Source organism: Tursiops truncatus, chromosome 7 (assembly GCF_011762595.2).
Source record: "Tursiops truncatus isolate mTurTru1 chromosome 7, mTurTru1.mat.Y, whole genome shotgun sequence".
In the NCBI taxonomy this organism is placed as follows: domain Eukaryota; kingdom Metazoa; phylum Chordata; class Mammalia; order Artiodactyla; family Delphinidae; genus Tursiops; species Tursiops truncatus.
The window spans coordinates 90,839,454-90,867,211 of record NC_047040.1 but is presented as its reverse complement, the minus strand read 5'-3'; the positions used below and the strand labels follow the sequence as shown (position 1 = coordinate 90,867,211).

The 27,758-nt window shown below is 39.1% G+C and overlaps 1 long non-coding RNA gene across 1 annotated transcript in view; it reads right to left on the bottom strand.

Moving 5' to 3' along the window:
- Window positions 1–27,758, bottom strand: part of LOC109548370 (uncharacterized) — a 37,834-nt gene that overhangs the window by 4,062 nt on the left and 6,014 nt on the right. Inside the window, exons 2-3 of the long non-coding RNA XR_012333136.1 lie at window positions 13,983–14,091; window positions 6,757–6,925 (exon numbers count right to left, since the gene is read on the bottom strand). This is a non-coding gene — a long non-coding RNA (uncharacterized lncRNA). The remainder of the gene's footprint in view (window positions 1–6,756; window positions 6,926–13,982; window positions 14,092–27,758) is intronic.

Sequence of the window (27,758 nt, the reverse complement as noted above, 5' to 3'; positions counted from 1 at the left end):
AGGCTTCATAGGGATAGATAAAAAGGAGGATTACAGAAGCTAAAGCTTTTGTTTAAAGAGAGATTACAAAGCATTTAGTTCGGATCAAGCCGGCCTAAAGCTTAACTGCTAAAATGTGCCCCTTTTCTCTGCTCTGTCATGAGTTTTGCTCTTAAATTTAGTGCTCAAATGTGAAGATGAAGCTCAGACTTTATTTGGAATGACTGCAGATTAGGTTGTTGGTCTCTCTCCTTTCGGTTAATATGAATTCAGGAAACATGAGGATTAGAAGAGATTCTAATCACTTGCCCAACATTAGTTTCTCTAGTAACAAGGGCAAGAGATTTCTAAGTACTTGAATGTGAAAAGGAAATCACGCAGCAGATTTTCATAAAGTTATGGTTTCTGTGTTCGAAATTGTCCCAAGTATCGACTGCCCGAGTTAGGAAAGTAAAAACTATAGGTTTAAAAACAATCTATTTCCTCCTTCTGAGACTGAATTGGATTGACTGCACGGCTGATCCAGTGATTGCAAAAGCCTACACGTTCAGGAGGTGACTTTAAAAAATGAGTTGACTAAAACTCAGACAATTTGTCAACTATTTGTAGAACTGGCCTTTGTTCAGCTAGAGATCATTCCCGATCTTCTCTATGTCAGGGAGCTTTTCTGCTTCAGTGAATCTTTCCCTTCCTTTGGGAATTAAAATCTAAAGAAAAGTGATAGAATTCCAATGGAGTCATATACAAAATTAGCACCTGGTGAGTCTTCAGGAGGTTCAGCTGAAAAATTGAAAGCAGATGGCCCTACAGGAGGGGATTCTGTTGCTTCTGCTTTCAAAGCACCTTGAATGGAAGCCTAAACAGTCAACACACCTGTGTGTCATGCTGATTTCATTACCATACCTTAGTGGCTGAGAAAAAAAAAAAAAGAAAGCTTTCCTAGAAAGTGACTCCAGATGCTCTAGATTCCACAGTAGCAGAAATCCCTAAGTCAATGTTATTTTTTGAGTTTCTTTGGAAAGCATTATCCTTAACAGGCTGGATGAAATGTCCAACATTCCATAAGTGTTTTCACTATGAATGAGATGGGGCTTGGTGATCACTTTTTATTCAAACCATATTTGTTCATGCCATCTACATACTAGGCACTGGTGGTGCATGGAGAATATAAAAGCACAATACCTCTTCCCATGAAGCTCATGAAATGATAAAGGAGTAGTTCTCAAAGGATGGGGGAGGGGGTAGTTCCTGGCCCAATATCTAAGAGCATCTCATAGGCATTTGTTAGAAATGCCATTTCTCGGTCCTGACCCCAGACCTACTGAACCAGGAACTATAGTAGATGGGCACACCAGTATGGCCTTAAAAGGCTCCAGGTCATCGGATGCAGGTGCCACTGAAACGGAGAAACCAGGTATTGAATTAAAATTACAATGTTGGGAATGTAACAAGCAAGAAGAAAAACCTACTGTGGGAACTTAGAAAAAGTAGAGTTAACTTACAGACAGCATATTATGCATGCTAATTTTAAAGGCATGAGGTCACTGGTAGTTGGAAGTAGAACCGATATCTTCCATAGCAGCAAAACTTCCCCATCATGTGCATTTTCTACTCTGTAAGTATAATCCGTGAATCTTATGGTCCTTCAATGCTATATGGCATTTCCTTCCACTCCAGGTTCAAGTCAAAGCTCCAGAATCACTGATAGGGGTGATCCTTCTTACTGGGAAGCGATGAGGTGTTGATCCTGTCCCAGGGCCTGGTGAAAAGCTATCCTGAGAGCTCTATTCCAGATTAGGGAAGTGGAACACGGGTGGAGCCCTCCTCGAGGCCCTTGTGAGAAGCAGAAGCCCTGCTGCACTTACTGTCGCGTTCTGAAGCCCAAGTCCTGGGCTCTCTATGTTACACAGTCTGGGCTTTGCTAATAAATGATTTTAGAAAGATCACATGATATGAGGTGATGGAAGTACTTGCCTTTACGTCTAAAACACTGGTTCTCAGCCATGGCTCTACAAATAAAGATCACTCAGGGAGCTTTAAAAACGTACCTAAGCCAGGGATTGAATTCCAGAGATTCAGCTAATCTGAGGAAGAGCCCAGGCATCATTATTTTTAAGGAGATCTTCAGGCAAATCTCACATGCAGCTGGGTTTGAAAAGCACTCAGCCTTGCAACTCAAATTGTGGCTCATGGACCAGATGCATCACGTCATCAGGAAGTTTGTTAGAACTACAGAATCTCAGGCCCCAACCCAAGCTTGCTGAACCACAATCAGCATTTTAACAAGACCCGCAGCTGATTGCTAAGTGCATTAAAGCGTGAAGTGCTGGTCTGAAGGGTTTGTGATTGATTCCTCTCTTGTGAGGTGTCTGTTCTCCTAATGTGAAATCATAGCACATACATTATCCAGCACAGCCTGAGTGTGATTTGGTATGCCTCAGGTATCTGTAGTTTGTCCTGAAACATGTACTTTTATGTGGATTAATGCCCGAGAAGAGTTCTTTGAGCATACGGAAACATTCACATCAGAAGATGCTTGTTTGGTTTAGGGGGCATATACTGATATGGTCTCATGGCCATTCTGGGGGTGATTTTAAGAGCAAATTGGAAGTTTTCTTTACAGACCTCACACGCAACTTGTAATTCGAGGAACACTATACCTGGTAGTATGCTCTGTTGTATAAGCAACAAGGTACTGTCTAAGGTTAAGTTATTGATTTTAATGACTCTTACAGTCATGTTTATCTTTACAATAACTATGTAAGTAAAGTATTATTATGACCATTTTTGCAGAAGGCAACTGAAGTCCAGAAGGGTTAAATCGCCTAAAGTCACTCAACTAATAAACGGCTAAGTGATAATTCAAACCAAGCCACGGAGACAGCGAAAATGAAGATCTTTTCATTATTCCAATTTGATTTCTTTAATCCTGAAAGCTTTAGTAAAGCATCATTCTTCTCCTTTATACAGCGTCTCGAATGTACAAATCATTCACTTCTCTTAGTATGAATATCTTTTCAAAACTGTCCATCACCTGCCGAAATGCCAAATCATCTGTATTTAGTCCCAACATGGCCTTCATCTAATCAAAGTGCTTATTTTGGGAGCAGGCACTTTTGAATGTTAATAAACTATAGGCAAATTTGATGGGATTTGGCATATTTTGGAATTAGATAAAAAGCACCTGTATGCCATTTCTGGTTCTTTCCTTAGTGCTACCAAATTAATTCAGTGATAGCCTTTGTCAGGCAGCAGAACACTGAACTGTGGGTGCATGCATCTTTTTATAAATTAAAGGTACGATTTTAGAGTCTGCTCACTACTCTGGACTCGATGTATACATGAAGAAAGCAGCAAAATTAAAGTAATAAAGCCTGTCTTAAAAAGGCATTTAGTCACCGTAGTTCTCTTTGGTGGAAATGACCTTGGCTGCATCTTTCATGCACCCTTGCATTCGGTTTAGGATGCATAATTCATACAGCAATCAATTAGCTGACTGTAGAGCCTGCAACAAGAGGGAATATTTCATATAAATCACTGCTTGCTAAATTGCTGGGACAATTAACGAAGTAGGAAATCTGTGGACATCAGTTTGGAGGCAACACAGGTTCATCAAAAGCAAATCAGTTTCCTCCACCTCTTGGAAAGGAATTGCACACAAAGAAAACACCAGATATCATTCAATCACTATTTCTTAGGAAGGGCTTGATGAAGATAATATTATTTGCTGTTTTTATGAATGTGAACAAGTGCCTAACATAAGTGGCTCATTTATTTGGCTCAGGGTACTCAATCAACAATGCCATTCTATGAATTAAAATACAGCAATCAAGTAAGTACTCCTGCAAGTGAAGCATCTATAATCTAGCACAGGGGGCCTCGAAATGAGACTTCTGGTAGGTCGTGTGGGTCCATAAGGTGGCCTGTAGACTCTTTTAAAATGCAGATCATCTCAGCATGCATTAGAGCTTCAAATGCTATTTTCATTCATTATTTCCATGTGTGTCACGTGTACTCTAGAGCACTTCAATTTGCCTGTGTCTCTTACAAGTAAAGCAAGCCTGCTTTTGGCATGTGTGCTAGATAAGGCTATCCTTTTTTGTTTTTTAAATATATATTGTTCAAAATAATTTGAAACGATGCCAAGAGTACAGAAACACCTTTTTTATATCTATTACAGATTTTTGGTTTGCAGTTACCTTGAGGTTTTTGTATAGCAGTCTATATGCATACGTGATTGTTTTAAGTTGCTGATCTCTTAATTTCAAACGCATTTTAAATACCCTGCATCTGTACTCTCCTCCCCTCGTGGTTACTGTTTTTGATATCATATTTTACATCTAATTGTTTGTTTCGTGTATCCCCTAACTGCTTATTGTGGATATAGATGATTTTTACTACTTTTGTCTTTTAACCTACTAGCTTTGTTTGTGGATGATTACCTACTTTTGCTATATGTTTGCCTTTTCTGCTTTTTCATTCTGCAATTTTCTTAATTCTAGTTGTGGTCTTTTCTTTGTTGCCTAGAGAAGTTCCTTTAACATTTCTTGCAAAGAAGGTTTGGTGGTGCTGAATTCTTTTAGCTTTTGCTTGTCTGTAAAGCTTTTGATTTCTCCATTAAATCTGAATGAGAGTCTCGCTGGGTAGAGTATTTTTGGTTGTAGCTTTTTCCCTTTCATCACTTTAGATATGTTGTGCCACTCCCTTCTGGCCTGCAGAGTTTCTGCTGAGAAATCAACTGATAGTCTCATGGGAGTTCCCTTGTACGTTATTTGTTGTTTTCACTTGCTGCTTTTAGTATTTCTTCTTTAATTTTTGTCATTTTGATTACAACGTGTCTTGGTGTGTTCCTCTTTGGGTTGAGCCTGTATGGGACTCTCCCTGCTTCCCAGACTCGGGTGATTATTTCCTTTCTCAGGTTAGGGAGGTTTACAGCTATTGTCTCTTCAAATATTTTTCTCGGGCCCTTTCTCTCTCTTTTTCTGGGACCCTTATAATGCAAGTATTAGTGCACTTGATGTTGTCCCAGAGGTCTCATGCTGTCCTCATTTCTTTTCATTCTTTTTTCTGTTCTGCAGCAGTGATTTCCACTACTCTGTCTTCCTGCTCACTGATCCATTCTTCTGAATCATTTAGTCTACTATTTATTCCTTCCAGAGTATTTTTTATTTCAGTTATTGTATTCTTCATTTCTGTTAGGCTGTTCTTTATATCTTCTCTTTATTCAAAACTTCTAACTTCTCGCTCTGTATCCATTCTCCTCCCACTTTCCTTGATCATCTTTATGACCAGCACTCTGAACTCTTTCTCTGGTAGACTGCTTCTCTCCACTTCACTGAGTTCTTCTGAGGTTTTATCTTGTTCCTTTGGCTGAAACATATTCCTCTGAGGCCTCATTCTGTCTAGATTTCTATCTGTATTTTTAGGTATGTGGTAGGTCAGTTACGTTTCTCCACCTTGGAGGAGTGGCCCTCTGGAGGAGGCATCCTCTGCATCCCAGCAGTGCACTCCCCTTTCGTTCCCCAAGTTACATGCTCTGGGGGTTCCCCCTAAGAGAGCTACGTGGGTCCTTCTGTTGTAGCGGGCTAACTGGTCAGGCTGGTAAGCCCCTGGCCTGGTTGGCTGCCAGGCCCTGACTTGTACGGATGCTTCTGGCTGATGTTTAGTGGGGCCTGGTCACGAGGTGGCTGGTTGCAGAATCCTAGGGGACCCAGGGGCCAGTGCCGGCTCACTGGTGAGCAGAGTCAGGGCCCCGAAGAGTCTGGGGCTGTCGCCCACTCACTAGCTGGTGAAGGCAGATCCTGGGGTTAGTGCAGACTGCTGGTTCCTAGAGTCTGGCTGCAGGGCCCAGGGATCCAGAGCTCACTTCAGCTTGTTGCAGGGGGGATGGGGGCAGGGGCCGGTTCCTGATATAGCTGGGTCTGGGGTCTGGGGTGTCCCACAGGCTGCCTTGGCCTGTTAGTGGGCTGGGCCAGGGCCCAACTGGTCCTAGGCTAGGGTCTGGCCTGCATTGTGGGATTGTAGTTTTCTTGCTTCTGGTGTCTGCTCCCTGGTGGATGAGGCTGGTCTACAGTCTGGCTTCCTGGTGGGAGGGGCCGGTGCCTGTCTACTGGTGAGTGGAGCTGGGTCTTGGCCCTCTGGTGGGCTGGGCTGTGTCTGGGGTAGAGCCCAGAGGTGGTTACGGGGTCTTTAGTCTTTAGGCAGCCTGTCTGCTGATGGGTGGGGCTGTGTCCCTGCCCAGGTAGTTGTTGGGCCTGAGGCGTCCCAGCACTATCATTTGCAGGCTGTTGGGTAGGGCCAGGTCTTGGAGCTAACGATCCAAGATGTCAGAGCAGTGTTCACGTGGCTGAATACTCCCCCATATGTCCAACACCAGTGTCTTCATCCCCAGAGTGAGCTGCAGCCTCCCTCACCCCCTCACCTTCCCAGGAGACCCTCCAAGACCAGCAGGTAGGCCCAGCCCAGGCTCCCATCAAATTACTCCTTTTGCCCTGGGTCCCAGTGCACGTGAGATTTTGTGTGCACCCTTTAAGAGTGAAGTCTCTGTTCTTCCCAGGCCTGTGGGGCTCCTGCAGTTAAGCCCTGCTGGCCTTCAAAGCCACGTGCTCTGGGGGCTCCTCTTCCTGGTGCTGTGCCCCCAGGCTGGAGAGCCTGACGTGGGGCTCAGAACTTGCGCTCCTGTGGGAGAAATTCTGCAATAGAATTTTTCTCCCATTTGTGGGTCAGCCACCTGGAGGGATATGGGATTTGAGGATATCACGAGTCTACCCCTCCTACCTGTCTCATTTTGGTTCCTTCTTTATGTCTTTAGCTGTAGAAGATCTCTTCTGCTATGTTCCAGTCTTTTTCATCAATGGCTGTTCTGCAGATAGTTGTGCTTTTGGTGTGCTCATGAGAGGAGGTGCGCTCTCTTGGCTGCAGTCTCCAGAAACACCTATTTTAATGACTGTGCAGACAAGAGTCACATACATGTTACTTTTATTAAATGATAAATGACATCAAACGTGGTAGCCTTAATACATAGGTCCACGGGTATAATTTGGCTTCACCTCATAATCACCTGAAGAATTTTTTTAAAAATATTTTATGCCTACGGCCCATCTCCTGAAGGTACTGATCCAATTAATCTAGTCTAAGGCCTTGCAACAGCATTTTTTAAAACTCCTGAATTGAGTGGAATGTTCAGGCAAGTTTGGGAACACATTTATTGATAGTATTGTATGTGGCAGTGTGCCTCAAACTTGAAGGTGCATACAAATCACCTGGTGCATCTTATTCACTCTCAGATTTTGATTCCATAGGTCTGGGGTTGGGACTCAGATGTTATACATCTAACAGGCTCATAGGTGATGCCGATTTTACTGGTCCTTGGACCACCATTTGAGTTGCAAGAGGTGGGCAGCGGTTCTCACACCTGGCTGCCCATTGGGATCAACTGGAGATTTTTTAAAATCCTACTGCCTAGGACCCACCCCAAAAATTCTAAACTAATTTTTGTGGTGTGCAGTGTGTGCATCTGTTTTGTTATTGCTGTTGTTGTTTCGTTGCTTTTTTAAAAGCTTTTCAGATGATTCTAATGTATGCAAAGTTTGAGAGTTACTGGTACAGAGGAGTGATTCTCAAGCTTGTTCAAACATTAGACATTGCAAGGGAGTTTTAAAAATATACTAATACTCCAGACCCAGACTAGGCTAATCAAATCAGAACTTCAAGGGAGTGGGACTAGGTATAAAGGTATTTTAAAAGCATGCCTTATGATTTTTATGAAGAGTCAAGTTTGAGAAACCCCAGTATAGACGAGGCTGGGAAGTATGTTAGAGCCCAGGCTTTGAAGAAAAGTCAAAGCAAGGTTCTGTCTCCTTCTATGCCATATTCTGGCATGTTCACAATAGCAATGAAAGTATAAAATAAACAAAAAGAAATAGAGGGTCTTATACAGCCAAACAAGACATGAAAGGAGATTACAATAAATAGAGAAAACTCACAATACTTCTGGATTATTAATTTCCTTGTTTGACCAAATAATCTTTGATTTCAAAGACAGTATAGCATGACTTTTTAAATAATGGAAATACATAACTATGCAACTAATGGAAATAAGCAAGACCAAATAAATTTTTTGAAAAAGGAAAATGTGGGGAATAATCTTTCAGATGTCAAAATATGTCATAAGACCATAATAATTCAAAATATTCCAGGCAATTCCCTGGTGGTTAGGACTGGTGGTTAGTGGTTAGGACTCCGCATTTACACTGCAAGGGCCCGGGTTTGATCCCTGGTTGGGAAACAAACATCCTGCAAGATGTGGCAAGGCCAAAAAAAAAAAAAAAAAAAAAATCCAATTTGGGCAGAAGAAGAGAAAGTGAAAGAGAAAAAGCAAAAACTGGATCTGTAAACTGTATAAAAATTTTCTAAAGGTAAAGATGTCATTATATATCAGTTGGGAAATTATTAGCTGCTTGAAAAACAGAATTGAGACATTTTGAAAATAATAAAATTGGATTCTACCTCATTTCATAGACGAAAATAAGCTCCAGAAGGAGTAAAAGCTTAAGAAAAGAGTTGTTTTAACCTCGATATAAGGAAGCCCTTCTCAAAAAAAATTCAGAAACATATTGAAAAAAATGGACAGATTCGGATGCACACACACACTTTTGTTCCCTGAAAGACAACAAAAACAAGGATTTTAAAAACAAGCAAGGTTCCAAATAGTCAGGAGATTGAATACATACATATATAAATGCACTATCTCCTGAAACCTCAACAGAGTACCATAAAGATATATTTTAACATGTTTAATTTCATAAGGATGAGGAGGGTGACAGAGAAGGGGAACTGGCAATACACGTCTTCAGTCTAGAAATCAGAAGAATGAGTGTGAGAACTGAAGCAGAAAACAAACATGCCAAAACAAAAAACTGGTTGCTAAATTTGAAAGCTAAAAATTAAGGCAATGTTTTAAATGACACGACCTCCAAAGTCTCAGGAATTAGTGGCATCAGGTACTTCCAATTGTGGAAGTGAATGAGCGGGAACTAAAATAAGGAGAACTGTTCCAAAATTCCATAAGAAGCAGAAGCTGATCCCCTCTTCCACTTGGCCTCATCCCTACCCCGGCAGAGGGCTGGAAGTTTGCTTTTGCCTTGAACAGAGGGTCTCTGTGTCACCATGCATTCTAAGGCAGAGTACTGGAAACGGATATTAAAGGGATGAATTTTTACTGAAGGCTGACATCCCCTTAGCTCTCTTCTTTTTTCATCAGCTCCTGGAACGTTGGCAGCCATGACTTTATCCTGTAGGCAGGAGACTGGATGGATCTTCCCTGGGGAATGTGACCAGCACAAGAAAAAAGTCCTAAAGAGATGAATATAAGGGGCTCCTCAATACAGTAGCCAAACCATGGGGAATTCCCTGGCGGTCCAGTGGTTAGGACTTCACACTTCCACTGCAGAGGGCATGGGTTTGATCCCTGGTCGGGAAACTAACATCCTGCCTGCCTGACGGCAGGGCCAAAAAAAAAAAAAAAAGAAAGCAGCCAAACCACATTCTCTTGTAGCGAGTCCCACTCACCCATTTACAACTTCCTACAGCTTTCCCCTAGTCTTACATATAGCAGACAATCAAGGGTTACAAAACAGTGGAGGAAGACTTTGAGAGGAAAAAGAAAGACTGAAATGAAAGAACTGAACAAAAACAAGTTGGAAGCAGTAGACCATGCAAAGAACTGAAAATGTAAACAAACACATACTACTATCAATATTCTCAGAGATGGATACAACATCAAAAGCACAGGCAACGAACGCAAAACTATGTAAGTGGGGCTATATCAAACTTTGCTGTGTGGCAAAGGCAACAATCGAACAGAGAGAAAAGACAGCCTATGGAATGGGAGAAAAATTTTGCAAACCATACATCTGATAAGGGGTTGTTATCCTTATTTATAAGGAACTCCTACAACTCAATAGTAAAAAAAAAAAAAAAAAACAAATAACCCATTTAAAAAATGGGCAAAGGATCTGAATAGACATTTCTCCAAAAAAGGCAAACCAATACGTGGCCTATACGTATTTGAAAGGATGCTCAACATCACTAATCATACGGGAAATGCAAATCAAAACTACAGTGAGATGCAGTGTTCTACAATAAGAATCAGAATGAATGAAAGGTCCACCTTCTTTTGTTTGTTTGTAAAGCAAAAGAGTGACTGTGAAAGTGAGAATGGAGGGGAGAAGCAGCTGGACGCCTCACCTGCAGATGTTCTTGAGGCAGATGGTTCATAGGAGAAAAATACATGTGGATGTTGTGGACCTGGAAACCGACTCTTTTAAAACTACCAGTGTGGGGTCTTCCCTGGGGGCGCAGTGGTTAAGAATCCGCCTGCCAGTGCAGGGGACACGGGTTCGAGCCCTGGTCCGGGAAGATCCCACATGCAATGGAGTAACTAAGCCCGTGTGCCACAACTACTGAGCCTGCGCTCTAGAGCCCACGAGCCACAACTACTGAGCCTGCGTGCCACAACTACTGAAGCCCACGTGCCTAGAGCCCGTGCTCCGCAACAAGAGAAGCCACTGCGGTGAGAAGCCCGCGCACCACAGCGAAGAGTAGCCCCCGCTCGCCACAACTAGAGAAAGCCCGCGTGCAGCAACAAAGACCCAATGCAGCCAAAATTAAAAATAAATAAAATAAATACATTTATTTAAAAAATAAAAATAAAATAAAACTACCATTGTGCATGGTACACCTTCATGCACATCCAAGGTTGCATGAATTTCAATCTGAAGTACTGCTGGCAGGGGGGAAGTTCCTAATTTTGAAAAATAATAATAAAGGCTTTCAGATCCTAGAAATGTAGAAGAGGACTGGAGACTGCAGAGAGCCAGGGGAGATGCAGCTGAGAGTCGGCTGTTTCAAAGCCAACTCAGTGCTTGTGGGCCCTACTGAGAATGTTGGTCTCCGTTCTAAGATCAGTGGGAATTCCTTGAAGTAAATATAGGTAGAACAAGGTCAGATTTACATTTTGAAACATTATGGAAAATGAATTTGCTTTAGAAATGTAGATGCAGGGAGAATAAGATATGTTTCCATCGTTCCAGGCAGAGTAGTACAAGTGGTAACAGAGAAAAGCAGACAGATTTAATGGATACTAGAAGATAAAAATTGATAGAAGTTAGTGATTTGGGGATGGGGGGAAAATGGAGGTAAAGGTATCCAAGAATGACTTCTAGGTTTCTAGTTTGCAGATCTAGAATTTTTTTTCATTATTTTCTCAATAAAAAGGTTTTTCTGAAAAAAAAAAGATATAATGGGAAATTTTAAAATAAACCTTTTAAAAGAGGGAACATAAATCTTCAAAAGTAGACAGTTTAGGGTTTTGTTTTTTTTAGGGGATCTGGAATTTAAAATCATGTTTACAATGTGAACATAGGTAAGATAGCAAAAGGATTTTTTTAAAAGAAGACGACTAATATTTAATAACCTGTAAAATGTGTTTTTAAAAAATGAGATGTTGCACCCCCAGTATCTTGCCTCTGAAATATAACATTGGCCATTTCTCCAAAGTCACCAAAGCCAATACATTTCCATTGCAATCCTCAAAGCAAAACCATTTCTCCTGTGGACAATAGGGCTCCTATCTTAAAAAGTCAGCTCTGAACACCACAGAGAAAGTAATTGAATTCAACACCAGTGTTATTTTTTGCCCTGTGCATTTCCTACCATATGAAAACTGAAAGTAATACTGTATCATCAAATTCTCCACTTTCTCACATAGTTCATCTGGTCAAAGAGAATCAAATACCACATCGCTGAAGCACCATCAATTCTCCTGTGGTTATTTTACAAATAAATTTCTTTTTCTCTACTTTTATATAGCACATAAAATTTTCATATAGTTGAAATGAACTGTGCAGAGAAAAAGGTAAATGCCAGCAGGCATCTAAATATTGTAGCATCTGTTATATTTTACACTCTGTAATCACAAATCTTATAAAGCTTCATTGCATTTGAGGCTAGATTTTTCACAAATTATTGAAGATTGATAGCTATAGTAATTGTTATTACACTTTTATTTTTATTATATTGAATTATACAAACTCTCTTCTATCTTTTTTCTTTGTTGTAATGTCTTTTTCTGAAATACAATTTCCAATGTCTGCTTTATATTTTGTTGTAAAAGTCTAAAGTTTATATGATAGAAATTAACATTTTAAAATTCAGTATCCAAAATCTATAGGGGGTGTGTGTGCACTTATTTGTGTGTGTGCATGCATACACATGTGTGTAGCATTGCTAATAAAGTCTTTGCTAAAGCACTTAGAAAAAATGGGTTGGAACAGAAATAGTGAAATGAATTACTTTGAAAGAATTTTAAAACTGAGATGGAAAGCACCACCAACTCTCTGATTTAGTTTTGCTGTTTGTCATGATACATAAGCAGGGCTACTTTTAAATATTTGAAGGTTTCAAACTTCTGATAATATGCATATATCCATTCTGTGTCACCTGCCCTCTTAAGGCCTGCATTCAGTACAAGGAGCAAACCTCAGGTGCCACATAAAGGCTTAGGCCGCCTTTCCAGACTGATTTCATTTTTCCTTTCTTTTAAGTTGTAGACCCTAAGTGAATATCATCTTTTCCCCTCTTTTAATCAACTTGTCAGATTTCATCTCATTTACCTACTTTCAGGGCTAAGTTATTAAGCACTTACCATGTGCTTGGTACTATGTTAAGTGCTGTTATGGAAATAAACCCTTGTAAAACCCCATCTTCACAAAAGAACCACATCTGGTAGGTAAAATCATCTGCAGTTTATAGACAAGGAAACGAAGGTGCAAAGAGAGTCAAGAATTTTGCCCAACACTATTTAATCAAGTCTCCAACATTATTCTACCACAAGGCCACTGTGTATGGTGAGCCATGGTGTATACTGCACAACTCCAGGAATGCCATTCACAGAGCCTATTATATGAATGGTACCCCTTGGAGCTATCCAGTGCCACAGCCCTGTATCTAGCTCAAAAGTCTAATCTCTCTTTACTGCGCTGTATTTCCATCTCACTAACTCATTCATATTAAAATAACAAGATTAAACAGGAGTTGGGGAAAGAAAAAACAGTGAGAGTTGAGTTTTGCACTACACTTCTTGAAAACACCACTAATATTTCTACAGAATTATTTTAAGTAATTTGATCCTTAAAGCAACAACTCTTTCATATTTCCATTCTTACAGAAAAAGTAATTTATGATCATTTGTAAATAACCTAAGTACAAGCTAAACTATCATTATGGGCTGCCTTTGTAAACATTATACTGTGTAATTTTTTATTATCACTGCATGAACTAACTAGGGAGCCTGAAATGATCTTTTGACACTCAGAATTAATCATATGTTGATGTGCAGGTTGACACTCATTTGAAGGGGAAGTATGTCTCTTTAGCATTTTAATCTACTTATAAACTTCTCCATTTATTCAGAATTGTACATCTCTAATTGATTACACAAATAGTGCACTTTCCAAATAAAAGACATATTAAAATAGTGAACATCTGCAGAGACATGGTTAAATGAACAAAGACAATTCAAAGGCATTTCCTGTCCTAATTTCTTGCAAGTTGACAGACAATGCCTCAAAACTCTCTATCAGATCCAGAATGAACTAATAAACTAATCAGAGCATAACAAGTCTTTGCCAATTGTCTTCATAAGAGAACTATAAGTACGTTTAAGCAGCACTCAGGGGTATTTCTTGTTAAACACGTGAACTTGCTTTGAGAAATATTGTTAAATATTGATAAATTCATGGAATATACTATTTTCACCAGTGATTAGGGCTCCGGGAACAGTGAAATGAAGAGATATATTCATTTCCCCTTGGAACTGCAAACTCTCAGACAATAAAGCCCTCACTGAGTCTGCTCAGAACTTCTTACCCTTAAGTTGTACCACTGAGATTCCCATTTACCTAGTTATTGACAGAAACTCTTTGGGGTCTTTGATCACGTACCGTGTGCTCATGCTTCTGTTAGGCTGTTGTAAGTTCTCTTCTCAGGAAAATCCTTTCCTTCAGTTCATGACTTTGTAGAATGCCAAGTTGCTAAGGTAAATCCAGAAAACTGTAAGAATAGTAAAATTTGTTAACCAAAGTCATTACCTCATGCCTAAGGGAGCACATAAACCATAAAGCTGTAAGGATTAACGACGATTGGTAAACAGAGAATTACGCTCATAAATAAATATCGATAATTAAGAAATATAAGCAGCGTTTTTCAAACTGTTCCACTTGTGACTGTGTAAGCGTTCGTTAAGTTACTTCCACCCCATTTAATATGAGGGTACTTTTTTCTTTTATGGTAATTATTAGCTATACCAACATAATGTCTAAATATGGAAAAGAAAGCCTTCTAGATCATATTAACAATAATTGATACGGTGTACGCAAAATCAGGATAAATTGTGCCTGTTTCTCTAAACAAACAAACAAAAAGTCTTCAAAAGAATTTTTAAAATCTATCAAAATATTCCCCTTTCCCTTTTCTCCTCTTCCTCTTCTGTTTCTTCTTTTTTCATTTTAAATTCAAGTTATAAACCAAAAGAAATAAAAATATTTCTACTTCTCTGTAATCATATAGAACTTGATTTCGTGGCTCTATTCTATTTTTTATTATTCAATACCCAAAATGGTATAAGGTATGAAGACATTTTGCTATTAGTAAATTATTAAATATTACAGTTTTCAAATTTTTCCTTGATGTTTATGCTTCCTTACTTGAGGGAAGAAGAAAAGAAGTAGATTGTATCACGTGAGCATATAAAAAACCCAAGACCTCTTCCTCAACATAAAAATTTTCTTTAACAGCTAGAAAAATCTCTCAGAAGTATATTCAAGCAGTCACATTCAGAGCTGTGTCCACTTCCATCCACAGGTACTTTGTTCAATGTGTCTCTTTAAATTCTCTGAAGTGATTATAATTTTATTATTTCTCAATGTTCTGTCTTTGAATCGTCACAGAGTATTTTCATCTAAACTTTTCTGAGTCCAAGTATTTAGAGAGTACATTCATTTTAAACCTATGGATATCAGTTTTCATGCTGCAAATCATCCAAAGTATGTCCAAGTTAATTCATTTTCCTGTTCCCAACGCAAGGTAGGGCAAAGGCACGCTGCCCATCTCTGTGAAGAAACCTGGCTAAGAGCCAATTTACAGAGTATAGGCTGCAAACAGCTAATACTGCCTTTGTGCTTTGTCTCTTTCCAAAGGATAGAAGAATCTAAAAAAATAACCCACCCTGGAGGCAAGACACACTTTACAGAAGAAAGATATATCTCAGTAATGATAAAAAAAATCACATCAAAAACCTGCAACTTTGTTCTATCTGGTAAAACAACCTCATATTCTTTTCCACAAGCCAGAGGTCGCATTGCTACAAACTCAGGAAGGGTATTTTTAACGGATGTGATAAACCTTCTCCTCACTATTTACACTTCTCTCCCTTATCCCAAGAGACACCTAGGGAAGGTTTGCTTAACCTACACATATACATAAATAAATACGTCCATGTATTTTGCAGGGAGAACAAGGCAATTTGTATGTACATGAAATGTAGACATCAAATCCAGCATGCCCCAAACTAACGTACATTAAAATAACTCATCACATCCCCATCACTGCATCAGCCTCCCATCCTGAACCTTCTCTGGCAAAAGTATCACTGTGTTATCAACCAGTGAGTTAAATGGGGAGCAGGTAACATATTTATTCACCATTCTAATCCCAGCCCTTAGCACAGTGCCCATTGCTCAACATGTAGATGATCTTCAACAAAATACTGAATGGCAGACCCATTTTCTCAATACCTGGAAACATGTGTGACTCATGGTTTGGTGGCAAGACTATTGGCCTTAGTGCCTAAAGGTTTGGTCTCTATTCAAAGTTTGTCACTATGTAGATGTGTGACCTTGGGCAAATCGCTTATTCTCAACGGGCCTACAAATTGGGAGGTGGGAGGGTGGGAGAGGAATGGGCAACTAGATAGTTTATTGGGAGAAACAATTCTTTAAAATGTGAACTCTGGGCTTCCCTGGTGGCACAGTGGTTAAGAATCCACCTGCCAATGCAGGGGACAGGGGTTTGAGCCGTGGTCTGGGAAGATCCCACATGCCGCGGAGCAATTAAGACTGTGTGCCACAACTACTGAGCCCGCGTGCCACAACTACTGAAGCCCACGTGCCTAGAGCCTGTGCTCCAAAACGAGAGACGCCACTGCAATGAGAAGCCCACGCACCACAACAAAGAGTAGTCCCCGCTTGCCACAACTAGAGAAAACCCGTGCACAGCAACAAAGATGCAACGCAGCCAAAAATAAAATTAATTTAGAAAATGTGAAATCTAAGATTTATTCTCTTCCTAAACTCCCTATATCTAGACAATAAAGTTTATATAATTTACCTTCAAGATGTTCTTCGGGTCCATACTTTCTTCCCTGTTCCCACTGCCACTCCCCTTAGAGCTGGCTTTCACCATCTAAGTTTTGCGGGCCTCTCACTGTTTTGGCCTCCCCCGTTGCGGAGCACAGGCTCCGGACGCGCAGGCTCAGCGGCCATGGCTCACGGGCCCAGCCGCTCCGCAGCATGTGGGATCTTCCCGGACCGGGGCACGAACCCGTGTCCCCTGCATCGGCAGGCGGACTCTCAACCACTGCGCCACCAGGGAAGCCCATCACCATCTAAGTTTTGAATTAATAAACTGCAGTAGGAAGAGGGGTAAATTGGGAGTCTGGGATTAACATATACACACTACTATGTATAAAATAGATAACCAACAAGGACCTAATGTATAGCACAGCGACTATATTCAATATCTGGTAATAGCCTATAAGGGAAAAGAATCAGAAAAAGAACAGATATATATATATATAACTAAATCACATTGCTGTACACCTGAAACACAGCTTTGTAATCAACTATACTTCAATTTTTTTAAAATGTGAAAAAAAAATTTAAAAATAAAACCACAGTACCTGTTCTTAACTTCACTTTCTTGACCCTCTTTTCCTTTCTCCACAGTGCAGCAGGACAGTCTTCCTTAGCCCTTATGCACAATGGTTTTCCAACACTAGTGTGCACAAGAACTCGGCAGCTTGTTACAGAAAAACTCCCAAGACACACCTTCACACACTGCTGCGGCATGCCCTAGGACCTCCATTCGGCACCAGGTGGTCTGTAGGCCACATACTGACACACTGCCTCACTGCAGTGATTTCCAAACTCTTTTAATTTTACAACCGGAGAGGTAAAATATGCTTAAGGAGACACCTTCAAAAATATGAATATTTATAATTGAAACATGTCTATATACATATAGATATATTTCACTTTATTATTTTATTATTGAATCATAACTGATTGATCTTTCGTCCTCTTTGGTGCAAGGCCATCACAGGATTCAGGACCCACAACCCATAATCTAGAAGTTCACTTAAAAACTTCAAGGCACAACAGGGAGGCTGTCCTTAAACTGCCTGTGTGTGGAGTGTTCACCACTTCGACTCCTCTGTGCTCCGGGGGAATATTGTTCACACCTTTATCCAGGTGTGGTAAGGTAGTGTTTGTAAATAGTAACCCTTCTTAAAAACAACTTTGTAGTTCTATATTCTTCCTGTTCCTTTCCTCTCTATTCAAGCAGATGTTGGTCTCTGTGCCCACAGCCTCAGCAGAGGAGTGTAATGGGGGGAAAACAGTGTAGCGGCGGGGGGGCAGGGAGCAGTCTTATGGAATTTTCTTTTCAAAGCCCCTGGGGTGGGAGAATCTGGTGCACAACAAATTGTCAGCCAGTGGGAAAGAATAGGGTTTAGTTCTGCCCATAACACTCAGGGAGCCCAGGACAGAGTAGAAATGGAAGCCTCCATACCATACGTAGAAATATACAAACATTATAACTAAAGCTATCAAACTGTTCAACAAACATTTTATTGTCCTGCTTTGAAAATGTACCTTTACAATGACAACTGTGTGTAAAGTCATCTTTTTTTTTTTTTTTTTTGGCCACACTGCACAGTATGAGAGTTCCCCGACCAGGGATCGAACCTGTATCCCCTGCATTGGAAGCTCGCAGTCTTAACCACTGGACCACCAGGGAACTCCCTAAAGTTATCATTTTTAAGTGACTGAATATTTGCAAAATATCAAAGACAATTGCATAGTTTTTGTGCACATCTGGTTGTTCTATTCATGTACCACTGATATTTGGATTAATAATAAAATACGGGTTCATATAACTTATAAACTATTACATATTTTTTCATAAAATTTATTTTACTTGCCTTTAGTTTAGTAAAATCATTAATTATTTTAATCAAGACTTTTCACAAACACTCTGTTCTGTTGACAGTAATTTAAAAGTGAAATGTAATTGTATTCAGTCTATAAAATTTAAATATATTTTCATAAAAATGTAAATTTAAGTAACTGTGGAAAATGAAAAAATAAATTATTTTTATTAAAAAAATGGCCAAAAGACCTGAATAGTCACCTCATCAAAGAAGATATACAGATGGCAAGAAAGCATATGAACAGTTGTTCATCAGCACATGTCATTAGGGAATTGAAAATTGGAGGGGGTGAAATTTTTTTATTGAAGTGTAGTTGATTTACACTGTCATGTTAGTTTCTGTTGTACAGCAAAGTGATTCAGTTATATATATATATTCTTTTTCATATTCTTTTCCATTATGGTTTATCACAGGATACTGAATATAGTTCCCTGTGCTATACAGTAGGACCTTGTTGTGTATCCATTCTATATATAATAGTTTGCATCTGCTAATCCCAAACTCTCAATCCAACCCTTCCCCACCCCCTCCCACTGGGCACCACAAGTCTGTTCTCTGTGTCTGTGAGTCTGTTTGTTTCATAGATATGTTCATTTATGTCACATTTTAGATTCCACATATAAGTGATATCATATGGTATTTGTCTTTCTCTTTCTGACTTACTTCACTTAGTATGATAATCTCTAGGTCCATACATGTAACTGCAAATGGCATTATTTCATTCTTTTTAGGCTGAGTAATATTCCATTGCTTATATATACTACATCTTCTTTATCCATTCATCTGTTGAGGGACATTTAGGTTATTTCCATGTCTTGACTATTGTAAACAGTGCTACTATGAACATATGAGTGAATGTATCTTTTCAAATTATAGTTCTGTCCAGATATATGCCCAGGAGTGGAATTGCTGGATCATATGACAACTCTATTTTTAGTTTTTTGAGGAACCTCCATACTGTTGTCCATTGTGGCTGCACCAATTTACATTCTTACCAAAAGTGTAGGAGGGTTCCCTTTTCTCCACACCCTTTCCAGCATTTGTTATTTATAGAATTTTTATTTTTTTAAATATTTATTTATTTATTTTGGCTGCACCGGGTCTTAGTTGCAGCATGCGGGATCTTTAGTTGAGGCATGCAGCCTTCTTAGTTGTGGCATACAGTCTTCTTAGTTGTTGCATGCAGACTTCTTAGTTGTGGCATGCATATGGGACCTAGTTCCCTGACCAGGGATCAAGCCTGGGCCCCCTGCATTGGGAGCATGGAGTCTTACCCACTGGACTACCAGGGAAGTCCCTATAGATTTTTTAATGATGGGCATTCTGACTGGTGTGAGGTGATCCCTCCTTGTAGTTTTGATTTGCATTTCTCTAATAATTAGCAATGTTGAGCATTTTTCATGTGCCTATTGGCCATCTGTATGTCTTCTTTGGAGAAATGTCTATTTAGGTCTTCTTCCATTTTTTGATTGGGTTGTTTGTTTTTTGAGAGTGAGTTGTATGAGTTATTTGTATATTTTGGAAATTAATCCCTTATTTGTCACATTGTTTTCAAATATTTTCTCCCATTCTGTAGGTTGTCTTTTCACTTTGTTTATGGTTTTCTTTGCTGTGCAAAAGCTTTTGAGTTTAATTAGGTCCCATTTGCTTATCTTTTTATATTCATTACTCTAGCAGGTGGATCCAAAAAGACATTCCTGTGATTTATGTCAAAGAGTGTTCTGCCTATGTTTTCCCCTAAGAGTTTTATAGTATTCTGTCTTACATTTAGGTCTTTAATCCATTTTGAGTTTATTTTTGTATATGGTGTTAGAGAATGTTCTAGTTTCTTTTACATGTAGCTGTCCAGTTTCCCCAGCACCACTTATTGAAGAGACTATCTTTTCTCCATTGTATATTCTTGCCTCCTTTGCTGTCGATTAGTTGACCACAGGTGTGTGGTTTTATTTCTGAGCTTTCTATCATGTTCCATTGATCTATATATTTGTTTTTGTGCCAGTACTATACTGTCTTGATTACTGCAGCTTTGTAGTATAGTCTAAAGTCAGGGAGCCTGATTCCTCCAGCTCTGTTTTTCTCTCTCAATTGCTTTGGCTATTCAGGGTCTTTTGTGTTTCCATACAAATTTAAAATTTTTGTTCTAGTTCTGTGAAAAATGCCATTGATAATTTGATAGGGATTGCATTGAATCTGTAGATTGCCTTGGGTAGTATAGTCATTCTAACAGTATTGATTCTTCCAGTCCAAGAACACAGTATATCTTTCCATCTGTTTGTGTCATCTTCAATTTCTTTCATCAGCGTCTTATAGTTTTTGTAGTACAGGTCTTTTGCCTCCTTAGGTAGGTTTATTCCTAGGTATTTTATTCTTTTTGATATGATGGTAAATGGAATTGTGGGAATTGCAAATTAAAACAACAATGAGATACCACTACACATCTATTAGGATGGTCAAAATCAGAAACACGGAAAGCTGGTGAGGATTAGAGGAATAGGAACTCTCATTCATCGCTCCCTTTGGAAGACAGTTTGGTAGTTTCTTACAAAATCAAGCATACTCTTACCATATAATTCAGCAGTTGTGCTCTTTGGTATTTATCCAATTGAATGGAAAACTTATGTCTACACAAAAACCTGCACAATAGTAATTATAGGTGGTTTATTCATAGTTGCCAAAACCTGAAAGCAACCAAGATGTCCTCCAATAAGTGAATAGATAAATTAACTTTGGCACATTCAGACAAGGGAATATTATTTACCTCTAAGAAAAAATGAGCTATCAAGCCATTACAACACATGGAGGAATCTTAAATGCATATTACAAAGTGAAAGAAGCCATTCTAAAAAGTCTATATATTGTGTGATTCCAAGTATATGACATTCTGGAAAAGACAAAACTATGGAGAGAGTAAGAAGGTCAGTTGTTGCTAGTGGTTAGGAAGGAGAAAGGGATGAATATTTCTTGTTGAGGGAGCAATTTTTCTTTCTTGTTTTTCATGTCTCACTTTTTCTTAAAGATTTTTTTTGATGTGGACCATTTTTAAAGTGTTTATTGCTACAATATTGCTTCTGTTTTATGGGGTGTTTTTTGGTTTTTTTGGCCATTAGGCATGTGGGATCTTAGCTCCCTGACCAGGGATTGAACCCGCACCCCCAGCATTGGAAGGCAAAGTCTTAACCACTGGACCACCAGGGAAGCCCCTTCATGTCTCTTTAAGGACTGAATTAAAGGCAAAGGCAAAGTAATGTTGGCGGTGGTGATGTTAGTTTTAATCACACTTGCTTTACTTCTAAACAGCAGAAACCAACACACATTTCGAGTTCATTTTCCAATGGGGCTTCGGTCAGCCATTCCCGGACAGAAGGAAGGCTCAATATCCTGCATAGAGCATCTCTCTAGCTTCTGGCCTGTTGCAGACCCTGACAACACAAGCAGCGCTGGGCAAGGACCATTTCAAGGAGGAGATGAGGTCCCTAGGTACATTCTGTTAAATAGCTCTTTAAACAAGAGCCTCAACTTCATGTCCTTTTCTCATATGAACTCTGCACAAGCTAAATCCAGGAGCCTCCACCATGAAGAACAACTTCCTCCTCAACTGAGAATTTTCTCATGTGCCTGCTGTCAATAGCGGTTCTCTCCTCTGTGATTCATCTGTCAATATGGTTCTACACACCTTCTGTCTTCCAAAAGTTTATCAAAATCTTTGGTATACTTTGTCACTACCTCCCTTTAGTTTCAGCATTTTTATGAGTGAGTTTCTCATTCTCTCTCTGCCATTTTGAACAGAAATTGTACCGAGAGCTTTCACTATTTTATTTAGCTCAGGAGACACTGTAGTACATCCTAAAGATAAATTCTGTTTTCAGCTTTGTTTTACTACCCACTAAAGTGCCCAACTATATCATCATCCTCTCCAAAAGCCTCACCTTACTTTCAAACTTACTTCAGAAATCTGAGTAAAAATTACAGATTGAGGTATCAATAATGGGGCAAGTCTCAAGGCATGGTATGACTTTATAATTGGATAAGCTGGGGATTAGGGTAAGTCTGTCTGCTTATTTTTAAAATATTTTTAAACTAATGATTTCTTTGGGAGAGGACACTAAATACGTGAGACTATCAACTTTTTCATAGTGTTAAAATGGGTACATCAAAAAGTTGAGCTGCCGTAAATTCAATAAAGACTTTAAAAATGGTCCACATCAAAAAAAAATCTTAAAAATAAAGTTGACCCACAGAGTGTAAACTTTCCACATTAACATTATTATTTAATTCCCACAAAAACTATATCAACAAAATGTCATTTTCTTTACATTAGAAGTGATAACGCTGAGCTGGAGAAGCTAAATGACTTGCCCAAGGTCACACAGCTAATAACTGGCTCAGGCAGGATTTGACTCTGTGCAAGCCCGGCTGCCTAACTTTTCTGCTTCATTACATGGCACCAACTACTCGAATGACCACTGCTGGAACAGAGAGAGGAAGCACAGAAGTAAAACATGCAGGACATAGTAGAAAAATGAAAGTCAGAGTGTGTGGGGGGGTGACGGATAAGAGGTCTGTGAGAGAAACAGTCCACAATTTTTTTTCTCATGTTCCAAAAATAATTGAAACTCTTATTATGAGAAAATTTACTAGAGCCTAAATGTATCACTACACAACAAAGCTGCAGAAGTGCTACAAAACACCTAGCACAGGAAATATCCTCTCGCCAGCAAAATGCAAAATAAACTGGCAACAACATATAAGGGGGTGAGAATATTTATTTTATAAGGATGATAGCAGATACAGCAGTTTCAACACATCTGGGGCAATCGCTTAAGGATGGATCCAAGGAAGCCATATTCTGCAGAATTCCAACTTTTTGGTTCTATTAATCAAAAGAGTGAAATATTACTGAGTGCCTAATATTTGCAACATTATGGGTCAAGCGTCATGGAGAAAGTTGAACCAGAGAATCTACCTTGCGGGAGTTTATTAGCTGAAGAAGGTGTTAGAAAAAATCACTGCATACTTTAATGGTAAGCAATATACAAAAATACACAGCACTGTGTCGTGATCTACAACAGCACTGGATTGATTTGGGTCGCTCTTGGTCATAGTTCACGCTCTCTCTTTCCCACATGAACCCTAAGGTACTGATTTATTGTGGTTTCTTCAATTAATTTTTAAAATATATATAAGATTAATCATATTTTTCAATTCATCATACTTTTATCATCATGTTAAAGATCATTTTTGGTTCTATTTCATATCATTCTTATTTTATTTTCCCTTTTATCACTCCTTCCCCTTTTCCATCCTTCCAACCTTCCATCCAAGTGGTTATTTAGATACATTGTATCCTTGGAAATTGAAGAATGTTTTTCACATGTGCTATTTTCTTTTTTTTAATTGGAGTAAAATTGCTTTACAGTGTTGTGTTAGTTTCTGCTGTACAATGAAGTGAGTCAGCTATATGTATACCTATATCCCCTCCCTCTTGGACCTCCCTCCCCCGCCATATCCCACCCATCTAGGTCATCACAGAGCACCAAGCTGAGCTCCCTGTGCTATACAGCAGGTTCCCACTAGCTAGCTATTTTACACATGGTAGTGTATTTATGTCAAACCTAATCTCCCAATTCGTCCCACCCTCCCCTTCCCCCCCCATGTCCACATGTCCATTCTCTACATCTACGTCTTTATTCCTACCCTGCAAATAGGTCATCTGTACAATTTTTCTGGATTCCACATGTATGTGAAATGTTTTTCTCTTTCTGGCTTACTTCACTCTGTATGACAGACTCTAGGTCCATCCACATCTCTACAAATGACCCAATTTCATTCCTTTTTATGGCTAAGTAATATTCCATTGTATATATGTACCACCTCTTCTTTATCCATTCGTCTATCATTGGACATTTAGGTTGTTTCCATGTCCTGGCTATTGTAAATAGTGCTGCAATGAACATTGGGATACATGTGTCCTTTTGAATTACGGTTTTAGTGGGATCGCTGGGTCATATGGTAGTTCTATTTTTAGTTTTTTAAGGAACCTCCATACTGTTCTCCATAGTGGCTGTATCAATTTATATTCCTACCAACAGTGCAAGAGGGTTCCCTTTTCTCCACATGCTCTCCAGCATTTGTTGTTTGTAGATTTTTTGATGATGGGCCATTCTGACCGGTATGAGGCGATACCTCATTGTAGTTTTGATTTGCATTTCTCTAATAACACGTGCTTTTAATTTGCATAAATACTGTTGTTACATATCACATTTCTTGCCATTTTCTTCTCACTATTTGTGAGATCATTCCATGTAGTCCAGTGTAAATCTAGCTCATGGTTGCTGACTGTTTTCCCACATATGCATAAGCCTCATTTTACTTGGCTATTTTCTCAGGTTGCCTATCATTCCCTGTTAATACAGCAGTGATGCTATGAAACTACTCCACCATGCCTTGTGATTTTCATAAGCTGGGCCATAGGGTCCAGTAACACTTATTTCACTAGGTACTATCAGCTTCTCTCCAGTACTGGAACATTTCACCTTCCCATTAGCTGTCCATGCAGAAAGATGTCTCTACCACCTATCCTCACCTCTACCTGCCTTCTAACTTGGGCTAATTTGGTGATTATAAAGTAGTATTTTATTGTTGTTTTAATTTTCATTTCTGTAATTAGTAGTGGGTTTGAGAATCAATTCACATGTTTATTATACACTTATGTGAACTGTTCTTTCAAATACTATATTCGTCTTCATAGTTGTCACTTATTTTGCTGAATAGCTTGTATTTTTTTAAATGTTTTAAATATTAAAGTTCTCACTGTTGTAAATTCCATATGCTAAAATTTCCTATAATATGTCTAACTGAGCATAAAACTTTTATTTTGATTGTAGCTAAAAATTCTAGTTTTTGTTATTTTGTTTCTCTGTTGCTGTTGTTCTTATTATTTTTATGCCTGTCCTTTTATGGATTTTTAAAAATAGATATCTTTCCCTAAATCAAGATAGAACATGACATTCTCCTACATTCCTTCATCTTCATCTTTCTCCTTTTTTTTTTAATATCCAAACTTGTTAAGTATCTGTTTTACCAAACAAGGACAATTAAAAATTCAACTTCATCACTGACTGTCACCATTGCATAAATAAATAGGTATTTTAACACCAAATTACAAGGAGGTAATTTCACAATAATGAATAGTCACTTACAATTGAATAAACTTAGCACTTTGAAAAACTTCCCACCTGTCTGATTTTTTTTTTTTTTCTCATTTCATAGCACACTAGTTCATGGACCAAGAGTTGGGACCCACTGAATTAGAACATTACCCATTTTATAGCAGAGACGTGGGTGAAGGGAGAAACTGCCCCAAAATTAATGGAAACCTAACAGCTTTGGTCAAGCTCATCTCTGGTGTCCCATTGTACCATCAGGGGTTGGCTCAGAGTAAGCCCCAGACAACCAATGATGTGCTCTCTGACACTGCAAATTAGGTTTGTCTCTTCTAGAGTTTCATATAAATGGAAACACACTCTGTATACTCTGTAGCGTTTGGCTTCTTCTGCACAGGATATTTTAGAGACATCCGTGTTGCTGTGTGTATCAGTAGTTTGTTTTTTATCACTGAGTAGTGTATCACTGAATGAATACACCGTAGCGATCATCAACTCACCCACTGACAAGCATTCAGATTTCTTCCCCTCTGGGGGCTTTAACAGATAAAGCTGCCATGAGCATTTGTGTACGAGTTTTGGTTTTCGTTTTCCTTGGGTAAATACCTCAAAGTAGACTTTCTGGATTACATGGTTAAAGGTATATTTTACCTTTTAAGAATCTGCCAGTTTTGGGTTTCCCTGGTGGCGCAGTGGTTAAGAATCCACCTGCCAATGCAGGGGACACGGGTTCAAGCCCTGGTCCGGAAAGATCCCACATGCCATGGAGCAACTAAGCCCGTGCGCCACAACTACTGAGCCTGTGCTCTAGAGCCCGCGAGCCAGAACTACTGAGCCCACGTGCCACAACTACTGAAGCCCATGTGCCTAGAGCCCGTGCTCTGCAACAAGACAAGCCACCACAATGAGAAGACCACACACCGCAACGAAGAGTAGCCCTCGCTCACCACAACTAGAGAAAGCACGTGTGCAGCAAGAAAGACCCAATGCAGCCAAAAATAAATAAATTAAAAAAAAAAAAAAGAATCTGCCAGTTTTACAAAGTGCTCTTACCATTTTATGTTCTAACCAGTGATGCATCCATGGTCCAGCTGCTGGGCGTTCTTGCCAGCACTTGAGATTTCAAATATTTTTAACTTTAGTTAAAAATAACTAGTTACTTCACTATGGTTTTACCTTGCACTTTCCTAAGGACCAATCATGTGACACGTTTTCACATGCGTATTGGCTATTTGTGTGTCTTTTGGAAAGTTTTTGTTCGGATCTTTTGACCATGTTTTTAACTGAGTTGCTTGTCTTTTTACTGAGTTTTAAGAGTTCTTTATAACCTGGTTACAAATCTTTCTGAGACAGATGCATGGAGAGTATTTTCTTTTCCAATCAGTGGTTTGACTTTTCAAATTCTTAATTGTGTCTTTGGAAGAACAGGCTTTTTATATTTTGATGAAGTCCGATTTATCATTTTTTTCTTTTAGAGCCGAAGTTTTTAAAAATTATAATTGACATCCATATTATATTAGTTTCAGGTGTAAACTGTAGATTCAATATTTTTATACAGCAGAAGTGATTACCACAATAAGTCTACTTACCATCTGTCTCCATACAAACATATTACAGTATTATTGACTATCTTCCTAGGCTGTACAGGACGGTTGCTGCCACAGCAGCCATTTAGAGTATGATATAGAACTCCCTTATATGGCCACTCCTAGCTGCAAGAGAGGTTGGTAGGGTGAATATTTTGCTTTGCCGAATTCTGTAATATATATAGTTTGCTACTGACAAGAGGGAGGAAAGGGATAAATTTAGCCAATCAAAACACGTGCCAAGAGTACTTCCTCCAAATATCTCACTATGATGTGTCTAGATTTGTTTTTTCTTGGTGTCTCAATAAGCCCCTTCAGTAAGCTCTTACATCTCTTGATGATTTAAGGAAAATTCAGGCGTTCTTTCCTTTTAACTACTTTTTCTTCATTCTGGGGCTTTTTTAGAAAGATAGTGACATATTTCACTCCTTGGTATCTCCTCCCTCTCATTTTTTCCAAATCTTTATTTCTTCCCTGTACCTTCCAGGAGAGATACCGAACTTGATATTCCAATTTGCTATATCATCTTTCAGCTGTATTTGATCTAGGATTCAATCCATGCACTGACTTCTTTATTTTAATAATTATAGGTTTTATACCCATTTTCTCCTAATGGTTCCTCTTCACAAAATCTTCATACTCTTTCTCTTTACAATAATCATCAGTTTTTTCTCCCTGAGAAGAGTCTTGTTTGCTCTGGCT